The sequence below is a fragment of the Choloepus didactylus genome, chromosome 17 (genome assembly GCF_015220235.1).
Source record: "Choloepus didactylus isolate mChoDid1 chromosome 17, mChoDid1.pri, whole genome shotgun sequence".
Taxonomy (NCBI): Eukaryota; Metazoa; Chordata; class Mammalia; order Pilosa; family Megalonychidae; genus Choloepus; species Choloepus didactylus.
In genome coordinates, this window is record NC_051323.1 from 47,937,860 (window position 1) to 47,959,064 (window position 21,205).

A 21,205-nucleotide genomic window follows, 5' to 3' on the forward strand; every position below is an offset into this window, starting at 1 on the left:
GGATAAAGTAGAAACAACAAAAGATACCCGGCACACACATATTTGAATTTTAAACAATTTATTCCTAGTTACACAATTAGTCTTTTTCTGTAAAGAAATTTCAACTAATAAAAACAAAGAAGGGAAATATTTAGAAGAAATTCCTAAATAACACTTTTTAAAGTATAGTCTGGGGACTCCTGACGTTCTACAGGGTCAAAATGAATTTTGCAATAATATTAAGATGGTATTTGCCCATTTCACTTTCATTCGCTGACAAGTATACAGTGAAGCTTCCCAAAGGGTACATAACATGTGTTATAGCAAAATACTGATTGCAAAAGTGGATACCTGGGGGAGCCCCCGGCCCAGGGCCTTCCCCAAGGGCCCTGAAGACTCTGCACACAGCAGCTTGCATGACCTAGGACAGTTAAGGTTTGACCGACTCTCCTCATAGGATCAGTCCTCCAACTCCCTGAGACACTATTATCTACAAGATAACCTATAATCCTCCCCTCATCCCTGCTGACATCAATTGATCCTTCCCCGTGTCACAATACCCCTGCTCCGTGCTTATGCTCTCATACCCACTGGAATGTCTTTGTCTCAAGCCCTTATAACCAGCCTAATCAGCCCCTCCAAAGTGCGGAGTACCTTCACATCGCGCTCTGAACCAGCCGCCATTCAGAGCAGCTGACTTCCGTTTCTTTGTAAATAAGCCCTGAAGAAAAACTCATGTTTCAAACCTTGTCTGGTGCCTTCTTTAGTCCTTTGGCTGCAAAAGCCCCCTTGGGCCATGACAATACCAGAATCCAAATTCTTCTATTAAACCAGATATTAAAGAGATTTGCAAAAATGGAAAACAATGTCTCCCACCTCACTAATTTTTTGTTTACTTTGAAAAATATCATTATGCTTAAACAGAAAAATTATTTATGTGAAAATATAATGGGTTAATTATTGTTAGTTTTATGAATTAATAAATATTTTGAAACTTCTCTATTTTAATTTCTAATACAATAAATGTTTATAGATATAACCCACATAAACAAAACCTCTTGGGGTCCTCAATGATTTGTAAGAGAGTAAAGGGATCCCAAGATTTTTGAGAACTGCCCTAAATCCTACTAACTAGCTCCAAAGACAAACCAGCTTTAGTCATTTTAATGAGTTGGGGGGGGGGGGTGGAGAAGAGAGAAAGGTGATCCTGTGAGTAAAATGCCTGCCTCTTTTGTTTTTACTCCCTTTATCTCCTTTTAAGCCTTTGCTAATTTCCCATTTACCCTCCTTTTAATCCCTGTAACACTTTGCTGCTCTAAGCCTACAGAACTTATCCTATTCTATCTCATGTTTTAATTATTTTGGTAATTTTACTGTTCCAATCTTCAACTTTCTCTGCAAGCATGTACACACACACACACACACACACACACACACACACACACACATATTTGATGAGTTTATTCTTAACCTAGGGTCCACAAAGTCCAAGGGGAATCTATTAATTGAATTCAGGGGGTTATGAACTTAGATGGGAAAAAAGGCATTACCCATTTCTTTTTACTATCCTCTACCTGAAATGCAACATTTCTTTCAATTATGGATGTACACAACAAACCACAGTAACATTAGTAGTACCTGTGAGTTTATCACCAAAGAAATATCATATTACAGTTGCTACAAATCTCTCAAATTCTCATTTATACTATCATTATTTTGAAATTACAGGAATTGCAGAATCTGTAATCTGCCCCCAGATCTTGTTATATGCTAAGTAAGAGCATTAATAAAGAATTACATATATTACTATAGCAAATATTTGTGTTTTTAAGTTTGATAACTGTATTTCAATATAGTAATTTTTCTTTGTAATCTTATGAATTTTAGTTTATATATTCTATGTATTTAAAAACATTATTCTGGAAAGGAATCCACAGGATCTACCAAAAATAAAGTGTTCAGGGTAACAACACTTTTCTGTTGTGTACTGTTACACAGCAGATATTTGGAGGATTTCAAGTTATTCGATCTGTTTTCTCTTTCCTTGGTGCAATCACCCCAAGGCTGGGCCTGTACCCCAACCCCACTTCCTCCTAAGAGAGGAAGTTGATCAAACTATCACCATCCTGCATGCAACCTGCTCAGCCAGGGGCCAAGGCTGGCAGCCTCCAGCTGTATCTTTTAGGTTTTAAAGTGAATATTATTTACATGAGATGATTGAGATTAAGGTTACAACATAGTGGAAGACATCAGAAAAACTTCACTTGGAGCCCAGCTATAAACTCTGGAAAATGAACAGAATTTTTATGTATACTTGATTGTGGAAACCTCTAATAACAATCATTTATGTTATTAATAATGCAGTTGAGCACTCATGCCCAAATTCATTTACATTATTCATTCACTTTATGTTTTTTGTCATTTTACAGCAAGCTCTACATTTCTGCCAACACTTCCACTTCATCTTTGCTTTTTCGTAGCACTGCCATTTGTTCATGTAATAGGTAATTTGTTCATGCTTCAAAAATCTAAAGGAAACATTGCAGTACTTTCCCTTATTTTCCTTCCACATGGGCAACGATTCCTTTCCTGTTGTGTGAGAGCTCTTGTTTCCCCTGTCCTTGAAGCTGTGTTTGGGTGCTGATCTTAAGACTCTAAGCAGACTCTCAGGATGGAGCAGACATCAGGGAGATGAATACACAAGTAAAGTCACAGGTTGATTATTCTAAGAACAAACATACAGGGATATAGTTGTGAGAAAAATTCAGGGTAAAAGGGACATACAGAATTTTAGCGTAAAAGCTTTTATAGTAAGGCCCACGCTTAATGTCTCTTGGATAAAAGCCTTATGTTTCTGGCAAATAACAGAGACCCCAACAGTTAGATAACTTGAAAGAAATTTCAAGTTATCAAAGCAAAGAAGGGAAACATTTAGAAGAAATCCCTAAATCAACAGTTTTTAAAGTGTGGTCTGAGGACAAGTATATCAGGACTTGGAAAATTGGAGCTCAGGCATGAGAAATTTAGGCTCTGAGACCAAATAGAAATAGTATCAGGAAAGGAAGCCAGGAGACAAGGAGACCAACAGCAGAAACGGCTGGGAACTGAACTGTGGGGGCCCAATCTAGGGCCTCCTATATTCTGCCCTAGGGTCAGTACTTGTCCCAAACTCTGGGGTTGGGTTCAAACTTATGCAAGGGTTAAGTTACAAGCGTGCAGAGGTCTTAGGGGAGCAAGGACAAGGAGCTTCTTCATTGTGAGAAAGAGTTTTGAAAGCCTCTGTGGTTAATTTTTATTTTTTTTCAAACTTTTATTATGGAAATTTTCAGACACATACACACATAGAGACAGCAGTATGATATAATGAACCCCATGTACCTATCACATAGCTTAAATAATTCTCAACATTTTGCTTATATTGTTGTTGTGAGGACCAAATGAGTTAATATTTGTAAAGCAGTTTTAACTGGCCTATCAAAAGTACTCTATAAATGTCAGCCATTATTATTATTTTGTAAAGATGCAGTGCTTGGAGCTCTGGCAGCCATCTTGTGCCCATGAAGGAACAAGCTTAAGGACTAAAATCAACATACTTTGCTTGGAAGAGTAGAAATATAGAAAGGACCTTAATCACTGAAGAGACTGTCAAGCTACTGAGTTAAATAACCCAGGAATCACTACTCCTGAATTTCCCATTGAGATAATTTTCCTTGTTATATATGCTTTTTTGGTTGGATTTTCTACTTCTTATAGCCAAAACTTGATATCTATGCCTCAAACCAAATTTCTTCTCCCCTAAAGCCCACTTTCAAGTTTATTGGCTCTGTCAAGGCATCACAATTTCCTCATTCAGCCTCCTCTATAAGTCCTCATATCTGGTCAGTTTTATCAATGCTTCCTTCCAAATTTTTCTTTCTCTCCATTAAAAGAGTTACTATAAATGGCAAAAAAAAAAACAAAAAAAAAAAAAAAAAAAAAACACAGTGCATACAATACCTGGACATAGACCTCATGAGAAGTGTTATACAAATTGAAAGTATTGGTTATGGCCATCTTTGTCTTATTCATAGAGTCTAGCACATAGTAGGCACAATAAATGTTTGTTGAATGAATGAGTGGATGGATGGATGGATGGATGGATGGATGGTTGGATGAGAGAGTCATTTTCCTAGTGAAGATTTTTCAGGAAATAATTTTTCAGACAAAGAAATTTTCCTCTGCCAAATAAGCCAAATAAGTTTGTTTACTTGATAAACCATTAAACAAAGTTGCTTCAGAACTTGCCAGAGGCTTCACTATGCAACTATGTATTAAGAACCTTTAAAAGGGGCAAGTACCATTCAGTGCTACCCAGGCTTAATTGACCCTGAGAACTGTTTGTCCTCCAGTCAGTATCTTCTGGGGTTCCACAGAGCATAGCTGGAGAAATGCTAAGATAATATATTTTTTAATGAGCTTGTTATCATTAGCTAACAAATGAAATTACATTTGAATAGAATTCATTTTTGGTGGGAAATTCTTAAAAATATTGGGGTAGTATTCTGAAAATGAAACATGTATCTTTTCATGTCCCTGAGCCTACATGATGTTACAGTGGGTGAAATTCCTTAAGCATCTCAGAGCCTCTGTAAGTTATCCCAGAAATCATAAACTTAGATGCCTATAGAGGCCAGGAAATAAATGAATGAAGTAAGTGAATATAAAAAAAAGTACAGTGTTAGCATGATATTAAAAGGCAATTGACTGTCATTATCAATGTCAGGGAATAATGGGTACCAAAGTGAAGAGTCAGTTGGTTCACAGCTCTGGCTGAGTTGTGAAGGGAGGACCAGTGTGGCAAGAGTGTTCCGTTTATTGGGTATTTTTTAAGAAAAGTGTCAAATCTGATTTCTATGTACATTTCTTAGCTTTAAAGGTTAGGAAATTACTCAAATTTTCAAAAAAATTACATGGGTCAAACACATCTTTGGTGTGTTTTAGACCAATCAGTCTATCAACAGCATCATTTAAGGTCCATCCTCATAACTGTACACACAGTTGTAAGTTCAAATTATATAGAACAGGGAGAGCTCATCACCCTGAATTTTTGTGGCCTAACCTGTTCCAGAGCAATGAATTTTCTGGAGTTGAGATATTCTAAAAGGCATAATGGTAGGGAAAAAAAAGACATTTTACCATTTTATCCAAATATATGCATATAGTAAATAGTTAATATTCATTTATAGTAACATATTCATGTATAACATATATACAAAAAGAACTTTTGAACAGTTGATACCGAGAAAAATTAAGCCATTGTTGTTTCCTAAGTAGATCATACTGTCACTTCTAACTACCATATAGCAGGTAACTTTTATATTACTCTAATAGAATGATTTTTTAAATGGTTGATCACTAAAATAATTACAAGAATTCTGTTGTCTGGATACCAACAATGTCTTGGTCCTCACATAAATGATTTTCTACTACATGGAAGAAATGTAAACAGATGGGTATTTTAATAGATTACAGTATTTGTCAAATTTTTCCTGTGTAATTTAGACTTCACTATTTTGTAAAAAAAATAAAGAAAAAACAAAAAAAACCTCAGCCATTTATTAACAGGTAAATGGAAAAGAGCAGATTGTCTCAAACTATTTTTGCCAATGACTGCTTTAGGCAGAACAGGGCAAATTTGGGGAGATTAAGTATGTAACTATTTTTGCAATTCCAGTGTGATTTATGTATATTGGAACAATGTGTGCATGACTTAAAATCTAAGTATTGGAAAATTCCATACTAAAACACTATTGATGCAAATATATATTGCTGCATATTGTAAGTTAACCAAAACCTGATAGCAAACTGATAATGATGACATTTAACTGAGCATGGAAGTAAAACTAGCAACTTTTGAAACTCACAACCACCTAAAACAATACAGATAAAGCACTGATAACAAAGTGTCCTTCCTGAAAAATTGCAGGAATTTCTAACAACCATATATGCACATGTGCCATGGAGCCTTGTGTGCATCCAGGATTCCTAGAAGAACACTAAATTAGTGCTCACTAAACTCTAACAACACACTAATTTTAGTTTTGAATATCGGGACATCATAGTCCTTAATACCTCGGTAGGTTTGAGGTCATGGCCTACCTATATAGGTACAATGTGCAAGGAGGTCATCTGTTCATCTCTCTCATACACCAGAAGCCCCTCAAGGAGGGACCCAGATTAGCCTTTACATGGGGCCTATTTTATGAGCTGGCACTAGTTATTGTCTATCGTATTAGTCTAGACCACATCTCACACCTAAAAGATCTAATACTTCCTAGAAATAAAAGCTACCAGCCCCCTAGAGAATGGGAGAAGATATTTGCAAATCTGATGAGGGATCTTTATCCAGAATATGTAAAGAACTCCTACAACTTAGCAACAAAATGACAAACAATCCATTTTAAAAATGAGCAAAAGACTTGAATAAACATTTCTCCAAAGAAGATGTATGAATGGCCAGTAAGAACATGAAAAGATGCTATTCAAGCCCTCCCCTTTTATAAAGGATAAGCTCAAGATCCTACTACAGTAGCCCTCAGGGATCTCCCATTTCTCTTAAATTCCTCAGTGGTTGTTGATTATTTTATTATTCTAATTTCTTAAAGTGTGCTAATCTAACCCAAAATGCTGTTCATTGTCTTCCATAGCACTTTAAACCAACATCGCACAAATACAGTGCTCTCAACTTGGTAAATGAATTAAACTCACTTTTTGAATGAAACTAATTTGAATTTGTAGGACATGTATCAAAGTCAATCTGTTCAATTTAATTACTTTTTATAATGTCCTTTAAAAAAGGTGAGGTCAAGCATAAATTTACAGGCTAGATATTTTTATCACCCCTCCAAACTTTTTATTATGAACATTTTCATACACAGAGAGAAACGTACAATGGATCCTCCACCTAGATACAACAGATTTTTCATTTTGCTGTATTTATTTCATCACTCTCCAGTTATCTATCTATGCATATTTTATATTGTTGCTGAACCATTTGAAAGGAAGTTGCAAAAATCATAACACTGCCACAGCGTGCATCTCTAAGAATACAACATTCTACTACATAACTATAATTATCACAGCCATAAAAATTAATAATAATTTCATAATGTCATCTAACATCCAGTCCTTATTCAACTTTCCCCCAATTATCCCAAGAATGTCTATCTGTTTTTTTCCTAACCAGAATCCAATCAGTTTCATGTATTGCATTTATTTGTTATATTTCTTTACATACTTTTAATATAAAACAGTTCCTTTTTTTTATGTCAACTTTTTGAAGACACAGGCAGTTTTAATGATGATAAATAAATTTATAGCAGGACATTTTTCAGTTTCTCTTGTTTACAAAAAAGAAGATCCTGTTATGAGATTCTATGAGATTTTGAAATTTAACCTATTCACTTGATTTTGTCCCAAATAAAAGGAGCCCTGCAGGGTGAAGGGAAAAGGGTGAATTCACCAGAATTTGAATGGGTTCCAGCAATCAGTAGCTGGGACAACCTGGGAAGTTACTTCGCTGCTATGAGGTTAATTTTCTGCTACATAAAAGGGAGATCATGAAAGTAAAAGTTACTATAAGACACTATAAACATGCTTAGCATAGATTCGAAGCTTAATAAATGCTGGTTTCCTTCTCTTAAGTCCCAATTTTTTTTTTTTTTTTGTCTAAAAATGGGGTACTTTCCAGAATGGTATGCTTCCCCCAATATGGCTTTTCTGTGAATAATTTTTTGTTAAGTCAATTGCAAAACAGAAAGTCCAGATTGCAATTTTATATTACATTTTGTTTTAAAAATAGTATCTGTGCACCTTCATTTTTAGTAAAATGTTCACTAAAAAACATTTCTAAAAATGATTTCAGATGAAATCATTACTATTTTAAATGAACATTTTAATCTAAATGTCTTCAGTTTCTTTGAGATTGAATTGAGATTATATTTCTGCCAGCATTATATCCTTAAAATATGATATTTTAAAAATAATAGAATACAATTACAAATTAATTACATGAAAGCATGGTCGCAGTTTTAGTAGAAGTACTTTTAAACATTTAACTGCTTTTTAAGAAGTACTTTAAACATTTAAACTGTTTTTTAAGGGATTCACTTTAGCCCACACTGATCAGGATGGCAGGGTTCTGCATACCCCCATCTCCCAACAGAAGCTTTGAACGAACTGGCAGAAACATCTTTCTCAAAGCTCTGGAAAACAGATAAAGGACTTCAGTAGCAGGGAAAGCACTGAATTAAAAAAAAAAAAAAAGACCACTTAAAAGCAGTAGACTCTTATTGCACCCTCACTAGTTTGGTGCAGAGCAGGACCACACTCCAAGAGCAGGTTGCTGGTTCTGGTTCCAGAGGGAGCAGAGTAACCCTCGTGTACATACTGGGAGCATGTATATCTGGCCAAGTCAGACTGGTGGTGGGCTGAGGGACTCACCATCCCATAACTTGCACTGTGGGCAGAAGGCAGTTGATAGAGCTCTCCTACAGAACACTGTGGACAAGCTATCAAGTCATGGCTGCCTGGGGCAAGGGATTTCTGCCTGTAAGACTTACAGTGCACTGCCAGGGTCCTAAGGAAACTGTTTCTTTCTGAGGGAAGAGGGATATTTGGAACTGGGTTAGCAAGAATTCTTAGGGCCACACGCACATGCCCAAGACAAGATACAGAAAGGAGCATGGGGGCCCCTTTTGCTTTGGCTTGGAGCTATTCTCTAAACTCAGTGTATGGATAAGCCCTGAAGGAGAGCACTTTCATAGTTCAATCTGCAAAGACTGGGAAAGGTGTTTTCTTTTTTTCCTTTTTTTCTTCTCCTCCTCCTCTTTCTCCTTCTCCTTCTCCCACTCCTTCTCCTCTTTCTCCTCCTCCTTCTCCCACTCCTCCTCCTTCTACTTCTTCTCCTTTTTTATTAGTTGCTGGCATTCAAGAAAAGCTCTGTCATAACACTAGCTGAATACAAGCTTAAGGAATAGATGCCACAGAATCTAAATTCCAGCAATAACACATTAAAATATCAACATGCTTAGCTTCAACAAAAGATTACAAAACATACAAAGAAATGGGAAGCAATAGCCCAAGCAAAGGAGAAGATTAAAGCATTAGAAACCATCAGTGAGGAGGACCAGACCTGGGACATACTAGAAAAACTTTTAAAAAATGGTCCTAAATATGCTCAAAGTGCTAAAGAAAAATATGGACAAAGAACTAAAGGAAATCAGGAAAATGATAGATGAACACCAAAAAAAGAATATCAATTGACAGATGGAAATTATGAAGAAGAATCAGAGCTGAAGGCCACAGTAAGAGAAATTAAAATTTCCCTAAATAGGTTCAACAGCAGATTGAATACAGCAGAAGAAAGAATCAGAGAACTTGAAGATAAGAAAATTGAAATCATTCAGTCTGAGGAGCAGAAAGAAGAAAGAATGAAGAAAAGTGAACAGAGCCCAAGGAACCTGTGGGACACCATCAAGTATACCAATACATTATGGGAGTCCCAGAAGGAGAAGAAAGAGAGAAAGGCGTAAAGAGAATATTCAAATAAATAATGGCTGAAAACTTCCCAAACGTGATTTAAAAAACATGAAGATACACATCCAAGATGCTCAGTGAACTCCAAACAGGACAAATCCAAATATTACCCACATGACAGCATATTATAATCAAACTGTCAAATACCAAAGATAAAGAAAGAATTCTTAAAGCTGCAAGAGAAAGAAGCAACATGTCAGGTACAAGGGAACCTCAATAAGATAAGTGCAGATTTCTCATCAGAAACCATGGAGGCAAGAAGGCAGTGGGTGACATATTTCAAGTGCTTAGAGCAAAAATTTGCCAACCAAGAATTTTATATCTAGCAAAACTGTCTTTCAAAAGTAAGAGAAAGGTTAAGACATTCCCAGTAAAACAAAAGCTGAGGGAGTTTGTCACCACTAGCCCAGACCTAGAAGAGATGCTAGAGACTTCTGCAGGTTCAAAGGAAAGGACAATAGACAACAGATTGAAGCAGCATGAAGATATAAAAATATGCAGTGAGGGTAAGACATGGGTAAATATAAATGCCAGTATGATTGTATTTTTGGTTTGTAACTCTACTTTTTACTTCCTACAGGATCTAAAAGGCAAATTCATAAAATATAATGATAAACCAGTGGTTTTAGACTCATGTTGTATAAACAGGTAATTTGTGACAAGAACTCTATAAAGGTGGAGGACCAGGGAATATAGGAACATGGTTTGTGTATACTATTGAAATTAAATTTATATCAAAACAAACAAGATTGTTATAGATTTAGGGTGTTAAATATAAATTCCATGTTAACTACAAAGAAAATATCAGAGAATATGCAAGCTTATAGAAACAGGAATTAAAGTACCAGTTCCTGGGGTAGGGGTAGGGTGAATGGGGAGTTAATGCATAATGGGTGCAGGATTTCTGTTTGGGGAAATGGGAAAGTTTTAGTAATGGAAGGTGGAGAGGGTACTGCAATTTTGTGAATGTGATTAGTTCCACTGAATGGTATGCTTGGGAGTGGTTGTGACAGGAAAGTTTATGTTATAAATATGTTCCCACAGTTAAAAAAAGAAGAGCAACTAAAGAGACAATGACAAGTAAATGCAATGCATCATCCTTGATGGGATCTAATAAGGGAGGAGAAAAGATTCTAAGGGACATTATTCAGACAGAAAAAATTGGAATACAGTCTCTAAGCCTTAAATCATTTTTAGATTTCTTGAACTTGATAACTGCACTTAAGATGGCTATATAACCTTGTTCTTAGGAAATGTACATGGCAGTATTAAGTGTTTCAGGAGCATGATATAGACAACCAACACTCAAATATTAAGAAAATGGATCGATGATAGGTAGGTAACTAGGTAGCTAGCTAGGTAGACAGACTGATACGGCAAATGTGGCAAAATGTTAAAATTGATGGATCTGTGTATTTGGAGCAGAAGGAATATGTTGGAGTTCTCTGTATTGGGTTTGTGTCATTTTTTAAAAATCCCCTGTAAGTTTGAAAGTATTCCAAAACAAAAAGTACAACAACAACAACAACAAAAAATTAAAGGAAAGCACTTTGGACAAGCTTTACTGTCTTGCTGGCTCCCTCATTAACGAATCAATAAATCTTTGACATTTGTTCATTCTAAAAAAATAAACAATACATGATAAGTAAAATTCTAATATTCTGAAAAAACAATCAGAATAAAATCTAATAACTATCTGTGCTAGTTTGGATATATTATGTCCCTCCAAAAGCCATATTCTTTGATGCAATCTTGTGGGGGCAGATGTATTAATGTTGATTAGATTGGAATCCTTTGATTGAGTGTTTCCATGGAGATGTGACTCAATCAACTGTCAGTGAAATGTCTGATTGGACAATTTCCATGGAGGTGTTACCCCGCCCGTTCAGGGTGGGTATTAATTGGATCACTAGAGTCTATAAAGGAATTCACAGACAGAAGGACCTCAGAGCAACTGAGAGTGACATTTTGAAAAGCAGCTGCAGCTAAGAGAGGACAAAATGCCCCAAAAGCAACATTTTGGAGAACACCATTTTGAAATGCCACGTGGGAACAAGCGGATGCCAGCTATGTGCCTTCCAAGCTAACAGAGGCTTTCCAGATGCCATCGGCCATTCTTCAGTGAAGACACCCTGTTGTTAATGCCTTACCTTGGACACTTTATGGCTTTAAGACTGTAACTTTGTAACCAAATAAACCCCCTTTATAAAAGCCAATCCATTTTCTGGTACTTTGCAAACGGCACCATTAGCAAACCGGAACACTATCTTTGAAGAGGAAGGATCAAATAAGACAGTAAAGATTTAAAGAAAATGATTCTTTTCAGAGAATCATGTTTAAAAGGATGAAGAATGAACAGAATGGGTTGTGAAAATACATATTCTAAATAGATTTCTCATGTTTACATCACTACCTTTTAAGGTTAAATTTGAAGCAATAAAGAGCTATAGAGGTAAAAATTAAAAAAATTTAAAAAGCCATCTTTTAAAGTATGGTTTTAGTTGTATTATTTTGTAACATAATTGGTCACCAATAAGGAATTAAATATAATTTTCAAACTGTGTCATATAGTCACCTACCCACACAGGACAATTATTTTGGTGTTTTTGTTAATACTAAATTCATACAATTGCAAGGAATCACCAATAAGGATTACTGTTAATTAATTATATAGGTCAATTCTAGAATTACAGTAATTTTATATCATAAAAGAATATAGGTATATGTTTGTTTCATTCTCCCCATTGCATTTTTTAATATTTTAGAAGATTATACACTACTGTAACAATTTTCTTTTATTGTAACTTCATAGTATTACTTCTGTTTACTTATTGTAGGGTGATTATATCATGAAGTAAAGCACTTTTGTGTATTTCAATTGCATATGTTTGTTCATATTTAGACTACTGTATTATAGTTTGCTATTAATCACCATCATGCAGGACAACACAAAATAACAAGCATGAGGTATTAGACACAATTGTTAATGTTTGTTGCAAAATACTTCACCAAGAAAGATAAGTAGCTGATTGGCCCCAGGAAACCTAATCTTATATCAAGTTGAAGTGAGTGAAAGTAATCTATTCATTGAAAATGCTATAATATTAGAGAGAACGACTTCAATTAAAGCTGTGTGCTTTTATAATTTCCCAACATTACAACAGAACTCAACACCACCTAGAAGCTAGTAATCAGAGATAAGAGGACTATTTTTAAGCAAATTTCCTACCAATTAGCAACGTGAACCCTATTCTACAGTCATGCTGGTTTCCTCACTAACGAACCCTTCGCATTCCTCTCTCATCTCAGCCTCAAGGATCTCGTGCTCTCTTTTCTTACTACAATAGTGATGTTTCTGTGCCATGCAATTTAATATTTAATTATATACAGTTCGTGCTAGTCTCTAATTGTTTTAGGTGCGTTATATATTCTTTTCTCAACGAGATTGTAGTTCCTGGGGCTAGGACCATGTGTCACACATTTCTTTGTTATTGCTTTTTATGGTTAACCTAGTAGGCATGCAGTAATGTCCTATTAATTGTTTATAGGAAAATCTAATGCTAGCAATTGGTTTTATACAATTCGGCCAGAGCTCAAAGAGAAAGATTTCATGTCTGTGTAGTGTACAAAGATAGTTCCTGGGAATGGATGTTTTTAAATTCATTCAGATCTTCTGGTACAATGAACATAAATATACTTAAGTTGGCTTAGCTAGATAGGCATCTACAATAAGCAGTAAGGAGGATTTCATGGAACATACTTCATATTGGTGATTAAGACCACATGGAACTAGAGCTGAGAACTGGAAAGCCAGAAACCAATCGTTGTCTCTTTTTCTAAAAGCTGGCATGGTCTCTTTTTTCACCATTTCTCTTCCAGCTGCTTCCATCTCGCTGTGTGGATGTAGGCCGGTTTCCCTTGCTTGTGTGTGTCTTAGCGTAGTTACTCCACGTCAACCTTCTATGGTCTTAAAAGTCCAGGACCCACAGGACTGACCCAGCCCTCGCATCCTCTTTCCAAATTTCTGGCAGAGAAAATATGATTGATCTATATTGGATCATGTATTACCCTGTGGCCCAATCAGCTGTGCCAGGATAGCAAGGGTCATGCAATTGATAAACCATTCTCATCAGAGCTGTGGGAACAACTCTCAAAGAAGGGGAAGGGCACAGGAGGCAGGCAAATTGAATGATGCAACTTCTACAGTTAAAATCTATAGGAAATTGCAATAAAAGTTTTTATAAAGTTCTACGCAGCTCATTAACAACTGTTTTTCCTCTGAGAACTGCGCCCCTTGCCCAGTGGGGTGGGTCCCCCACACTCACATTTGCACTAAATGACACTGTGTCTCTGGCCAGTTGATCAGGCTGGGGTGGCCACTCTAGGTCAAACTGATTTTCTCTGGGGAAATCTGATTTGAGGCTGCTGCCCATTAGCCAATGCTGGTCCTTCACAAGGAAAGGCTGTCAACTCAGAACTGGTAGGGGTCACCTTTGCCCATTCTGTGCCCAGAAAAGGAACCAGTCTGTGGTGAGAGAATAATGAAGCATACACCCTGAAAGAAGCTGGGTTGAGAGAGAGGGAGCAAGCTCTTCCTGAGTTCTTCAAGGCTAATAGTTTCCAATTCCAGAAGCCCAACTACACTACTGTCCTCGAGTCTATGAGACATCTCCACGTTCTTTTTTGCTTCAATTAGCTGAACTTGGTTCTTTTGTTTGCAACCAAAATAGTTGTAACTGAGACATCCAGATTAAAAGAGTATTTTCTGCACTTGTCCATTCAGACAAATCAGTCATGTTGGGATGCTAATATTTTGTTGCTACAAAAAGTTTCTAAATTTATATTGTAGACACATATCTGTGGCTACATAATACATAGTATTGTGTACATTGGTGACCCATAAGGATTAAATAGTATGGGAGACTTCTGCTACCTGATTCTCAGTTCTGTGATTTCTCAAAAGAGAACAGATTATAAAAGGAAAATTGGCCTTAAAATTTTTTGTCATTTTAATACATAAGTCTATTATTATAACTGGTGCTTCTTAGAGTTCTCAAAAGCACACTTACACACATTCTCTCATCTGATCTTCACAATAATCCATGGAGGAAGTTTTATGAAATCATTCCTATTTCATAGCTGAAGAAATTGAGGCTCAGACAGATCAGGTGATTTGCACAGTGTCATGAATTTAGGGAGGATACAACACAGACTCAGTACCAGCGTTCTTTACACACTTCTAACCTACATTTGGTCTTTGTCTTCTGATAGCAGGGTTGTTTTGTTCTTGTTTTTGTTTTGCCTTTTAAAACTATTATTTCTATTGAAACATAAAATATGTACAGATATGTGCATTAATCATAAATGCTCAGCTCAATGAATTATCACAAAATGAACATACCATGTAAGCACCCAACTGGGTGTGAAATTGGACATGACCAGCACACCACAGGCCCCCTTCTGCCTACTACCAATCACTGTTCCCACTCTCCTCCTCAAAGGAAATCACTTTTCTGACATCTAACAACACAGATTTGCCTGTTTTTGTTTTTCTTTTTAACTTTATATAAATTGTATAGCATGGGTACTTTTGTGTCCAGCTTCTTTTACTCCTGTGAGATTCATCTCCATTGTTTTGTAGCAATGGTTCATTCATTTCATTCCTGTATAGTATTCCATTTTATGAACATACCACAATTTATCCATTACATCATTTATAGATACTTGGATTGTTCCCAGTTTGGGGCTATAATGAATAATGCTGTTGTGAGCATTCATGAACATATCTTTCAGGGTACCACATCTATGTCCTTTTGGGTAAACACCTAGGAATGAAATTGCTGGGTCAAAACTTCAGATTTAATAGCTATTGCTAAGCAGTTTTCCAATGTGGTGGTATCAGTTCACACTCCTACTCCATTGCTATAGGAAAATTCAAGCTGCTCCATATTTTCATCAATAGTTGGTCTTTTCTGTCTTTAATTATAGCCATTCTGGTAGGTGTATAATGATATATCTCATTGAGGTTTTAACTTTTTTTTCCTTGCTAACAGATGAGGTTGAGCACATTTTTATGTTTATTGGATATCCCTTTGTGAAGTCCTTGTTCAAGTTTTTACCCATTTTTCTACTGATTTGCGCAAGTTGTTTATATGTTCAGAAATAAGCTCTTTGAAATATGTATTGCAGATATCTTCTCCCTCTCTGTGCTTTGCCTTTTCAGTCTGGAATTTTTTTTTTTTTTACATTTTTTTTTATTGAGATATATTCATATACCATGCAGTCATGCAAAGCATACATTCAATTGTTCACAGTACCATTATATATTTGTGTGTTAATCACCAAAATTAATTTTTGAACATTTTCATTACCACACACACAAAAATAATAATAATAAAAATTAAAGTGAAAAAGAACAATTAAAGTAAAAAAGAACACTGGGTGCCTTTTTTTTTGCCCCCATTTTTCTACTCATCCATCCATACACTGGACAAAGGGGAGTGTGGTCCATATGGCTTTCCCAATCACATTGTCACCCCTCATAAGCTACAATTTTATACATTCATCTTCAAGAGTCATTGGTTCTGGATGGTAGTTTGATAGTTTCAGGTATTTACTGCTAAGTCTGGAATTTTTGACATAAAAAGAAGTGGAGCATTTTATTTGCATTTTATACATTATTTTAAAACATAATGATTTCAAATATTTGGCATAAAATCTCATGAGGAGTCTGGAGGACAGTGTGGTGGCTCCACAAGAAGCTAACTATGTGGGTGCCATAAGGTTCTGCAACCTCATTATGGGGTATAAACTTGGAAGATCTGAGAGCAGGGGCATGAATGGACATTTACTCACTGATGTTTACGGAGGCAGTATTCATGATTTGCAATGAGTGGAGGTGGCCTAACGGTGCATTGACTGATGAACAAAATGGTGAACTGTGGTGTATGCATACAATGGAATATTGAGCAACTGCGAGAAGGAGGGAAGCTGTGAGACACGCAACGAGGTGAATGGATCTGGTGGACAGCAGTTTGAGTGAAGTATGCCAGAAACGAAAAGACAAACTTTATAATGCCTCACCAATATGGACTAACTACAATATGTAAACTCTGAGAATTGAATCTTAGATGAACGCTTACTGTAATGGTCCCTAGACTGTAAGCTATTACAGCAGTCATACCTATTCAGACAATAAAAATATATTTTCAGGGCCCCCCTGAGGAGCTGGGGGAAAATGCAAAAATGTTGGCTGTCCCCACATGGGTTATTGCTGATATTCTTACACACATTGAGGGCTGACAATTTGGTATGCCGGGCACTTGATCTTGGAGCTTGCCCTTGTGAGGCTTGTTACTGGAAAGGAGAGGCTAAGCCTACCTATTACTGTTCCTAAGAGTCTCTCCCAGAGAACCTCTTTGTTGCTCAGATGTGGCCCCTCTCTCTCTAACTAAGCCAGCTTGGCAGGTAAACTCACAGACTTCTCCTCTACGTGGGATCTGACTCCCAGGGGTGTAAATCTCCCTGGCAATGCAGGATATGACTCCCGGGGATGAATGTGGACCCAGCATCGTGGGACTGAGAAAATCTTCTTGACCAAAAGGGAGAAGCAAAATGAAACAAAATAAAGTTTCAGTGGCTGAGAGATTTCAAATGGAATCAAGAGGTCACTCTGAAGGGCATTTTTTGCGCTATATAGCTATCCCTTTTTAGGTTTTAGTGTACTGGAATAGTTAGAAGGAAATACCTGAAACTGTCAAACTGCAACCCAGTAGCTTTGATTCTTGAAGATGATTGTGTAACTATGTAGCTTACATGGTGTGATGGTGTGATTGTGAAAACCTTGTGGCTCACACTCCCTTTATCCAGTGTATGGATGAATGAATAGAAAAATGGAGACAAAAACTAAATGAAAAATAGGGTGGGATGGGGGGGATGGAATGATTGGGTGTTATTTTTTACTTTTATTTTTTATTCTTATTTTTATTCTTTTTGGTGTAAGGAAAATGTTCAAAAATTGATTGCAGTGATGAACACACGACTATATGATGGTACTTTGAACAGCTGATTGTACAACATGTATGATTATATGGTATGTGAATATATCTCAATAAAACTGAATTAAAAAAAATTATCTAATGAAAGAAGATGCTCAAATGACACTCTTTTTCTAGTTTTCAGTGGGGCCCCCAAACCTGAAAACAAGATGATGGGTGACTAGTCCTCCCACAGTCACTCTTGGATCTGCTAAGAGAGTGTCAACACTTCTGACTTTCATGAACCCACCACTGTCCTTGAAAATATAAGGAGGTTGAGGTAACGACGACTAGGAGAGTAAGGATTAATTGGCAAGTGCTATTCCCTATCCTATCTTCACGTGGGGGCACAGAGGAGGGTGCTCTCTAGCACCTCCTAGGATTTGTCACCTGGAGTTTCAGGAACAAGGACTTGAGTCTGATCCTTGCCAAGTGTGAAGGCTGGAGAGTATGGCCAAAGCTTCACCTGCCTTTGGAACCACATTGAGTGTAAGGTGGGCTTTCACTTACAGTGAGCAAAGTGGAGTTTGTTCCAGGGAACAAAGTGGAATCCACAAAGGGGGCTGGCTTTGGAGCATCTGAAAGGTATCTTGTCGTCTGCCCTCCCCCCACCCACCCCCTGCCCCACTACCACAAGGGGTGAAGGAACCCCCTGAAGCCCAGGTTTGAGGGAGTTATCAAAAGCAGTCAGGGGAAGAGAAGCTCCTCAAGGGAGCTGCAGACAGGACATGTGGAGGAAAAGAGGATACTTAAAGAAAATCTGGAAAGAGAGTCTGTTTTGGACATTCTCCATACCCAGAGGGCACTGATGCCATATGACACAATTCCAAGCCTCTAAGACTGTTTCCCTTTCCCCTTAATCCTCTTTTCTCCCTGGCACAGCCTGCAGTGGAGGTCAGAAACAGCAGCTAGCAAGCAGGGAGGTAGTGTGGGAGGACAGAAGCAGCTGACGCCACTTCCCCATCCTCGGGCTCCCACTCTTGAAGCAGGCCTGAGCTGGAGCAGGGGAGAAAGCTTTGCTTTGAACATGTTTTGGAATTTTGAAATTGCTCTCTATGAGACTGTAGTCATGTGATTACATGCCTGGCCTGGACTCTTCCACAAACTCTTTCCTTGGCTATTTCTATTCTGATGTTTAATCCATTCATTGAGTTTTCAATCTCAGTTACTAAAATCTTCAAGTCTAGAAATTGTTTGTCTCTTTAGCATATCTGCTTAACTGTTTTTATAGTCTTTTGTTCTTTGCTCATGTTTTCAAGCTACTCTCTTATTTTAAAAAATAAAATAAACAGCAATTTTATGGTGGGTCTGATAATGGCAATATCTGAAGTCTTTGCAGGTCTGATTCTGCCTTTTGTTTCTGCTATTTCTGCTTTTTTTTTTCTGCCTTATTTCCTTGTGTTGTTAGATTTTTGACTGTGAGCTGAATTACCGGCCTTGGCATTTTATCAGGGGGAATTATTTCAGGTCCAGTTTGAAACTGCAGTTCTTCAGACCAGACTCGTACTTGCTTCTGCCTGTTGCCTGAAGGAACTACCAACCTGGGAAGACTTCAAGTTAAATGACCATTTGAGATCTTCACACCTCAGAGGGAGCAAGGTTTTGGACTGAAAATCCACTTAGGGGGCAGCTTGTGGCAATAAATTCTCAAGGGAGATTTTCTATCTTATGCCTTTCACCTAGAGTCAAGTTCAAGACAGGCAAGTTTTCTTGCTGTCCACTTTTGAGTGATTTCATTTTTCGTTAAGATCTTTGGGGTCCCAAATTTATCAGGGTCTTCTAGCAGACTCTCTACCTTGGGTAGGCCCGAGGTATTTTCTCTTGTCCCCAAATATTGTGCAGTCATCAAAGTGAAGCTCAAGTTCTCCAGAGGTGTTCAGAAACCTCCTTAGGGTTAAGACAGCTTCGGCACTCACCTCTTAGGATTTCTGCTTTCACTTCATTTAGGCTTTAGGAGTTTCTTTGTAACATGCCAGTCGGCAACACATTAAAATTTTTTTTTCAATAATTTCTTCTGGGTAAAACCCCAAGTAGGATTTTACCAACTGTCTTCCAGCCTTTTGGAAGCTCACCAATCCTGTGTCACTTTCCTCCTAGGAACACATACCTAGGAAACCTGGATTAGACCCCTTCATATTTGAAAGAGAACATAGGACTTTTTGTTATTTAGGAGTAACCGGATATAACATGAGTTTTAACCTGGGCAACTGAAACTGGTGATAAAGAATAGAGAAACATTCATATTTGCACATCTGAGCTCAGTTTCCTCATAAAAAAAATTACACACTCTTCATAATTAGGTAACTAACATTTCTAAAGACTTGTAATACTTGTAAGTTTTTGAAGTAATCCTGCAAAGGAGTGAATTGAAGTGCAGCAAAATCTGGCACTCATCAACACATACATTTTTATTTTGGTGAAATATACATATTAAAGTGTATGATACAGTGGCATGAATTACATCTACAATGTTGTGCTACCATCACCACTATTTGGTTACAAAATTTTTCATCACCCAAAACAGAAACTCTACCCAGTAAGCAATAACCCTCCATCTTTCCTTCCCCTATATACCCTGTAACCTCTAATCTACTTTATATCTCTATGAATATGCTTATTCCAGATATTTCATATAAATGGACTCATATAATATTTGTCCTTTTGTGTCTGGCTTCTTTCACTTAGCACAATGTCTTCAAGGTTCATCTATGTTGTCGCACGTATCAGAACTTCATTCCTTTTTACAGCTGAATAATATGCTATTCTGTGTATATATCATGTTTTGTTTATCCATTCATCTTTTGATGGACATTTGGGTTGCTTCCACATTTTGGTTCTTGTGAACAATGCGTCTGTGAACATTGGTGTGCAAATATCTGTTCGAGTCCTTGAATTTAATTCCTTTGGATATAAACCTAGGAGTGATAATTCTATGTCTAACTTATTGAGGAACCTCCAAACTGTCTTCCACAATGGCTGTGCCATTTTACATTCCTACCAGCAATGCAGGAAGGTTCCAATTTCTTGATATCCTTGACAACCCTTATTTTCCATTTTTAAAAAAAGAATAGCCATCCATTAGGTGTGAAGTGGTATCTCATTGTGTTTTTGATTTGCATTTCCCTAATGAGTAATGATGTTAAACATCTTTTCATGTGATTATTGGCTACTTGTATATCTTCTTTGGAGAAATATCTATTCAAGTCCTTTGCTCATTTTTAAATTGGGTTGTCTTTTTGTTGTTGAGTTGTAGGAGTTCTTTGCATATTCTGGATATTAAACCCTTATTAGATACATGGTTTCCAAATATTTTGTCCCATTCTATAGGTTGTCTTTTCACTTGCCTGATAATATCCTTTGATGTGCAAAAGTTTTTAATTTTGGTGAAGTTCAATTTATCTATTTTTTCTTTTGTTGCTCATGCTTTTGGCATCGTATCTGAGTCCACTGTCAAATACAAGGTCCTAAAGACTTTCCCTTATGTTTTCTTCTAAGAGTTTTAAGGTTTTCGCTCTCATATTTAGGTTATTGATCCACTTTGAGTTAATTTTTGTATGTGGTATGAGGTAAAGGTCCAATTTCCCTTTTTTGTATGTTTTTTCCAGTTTTCCCAG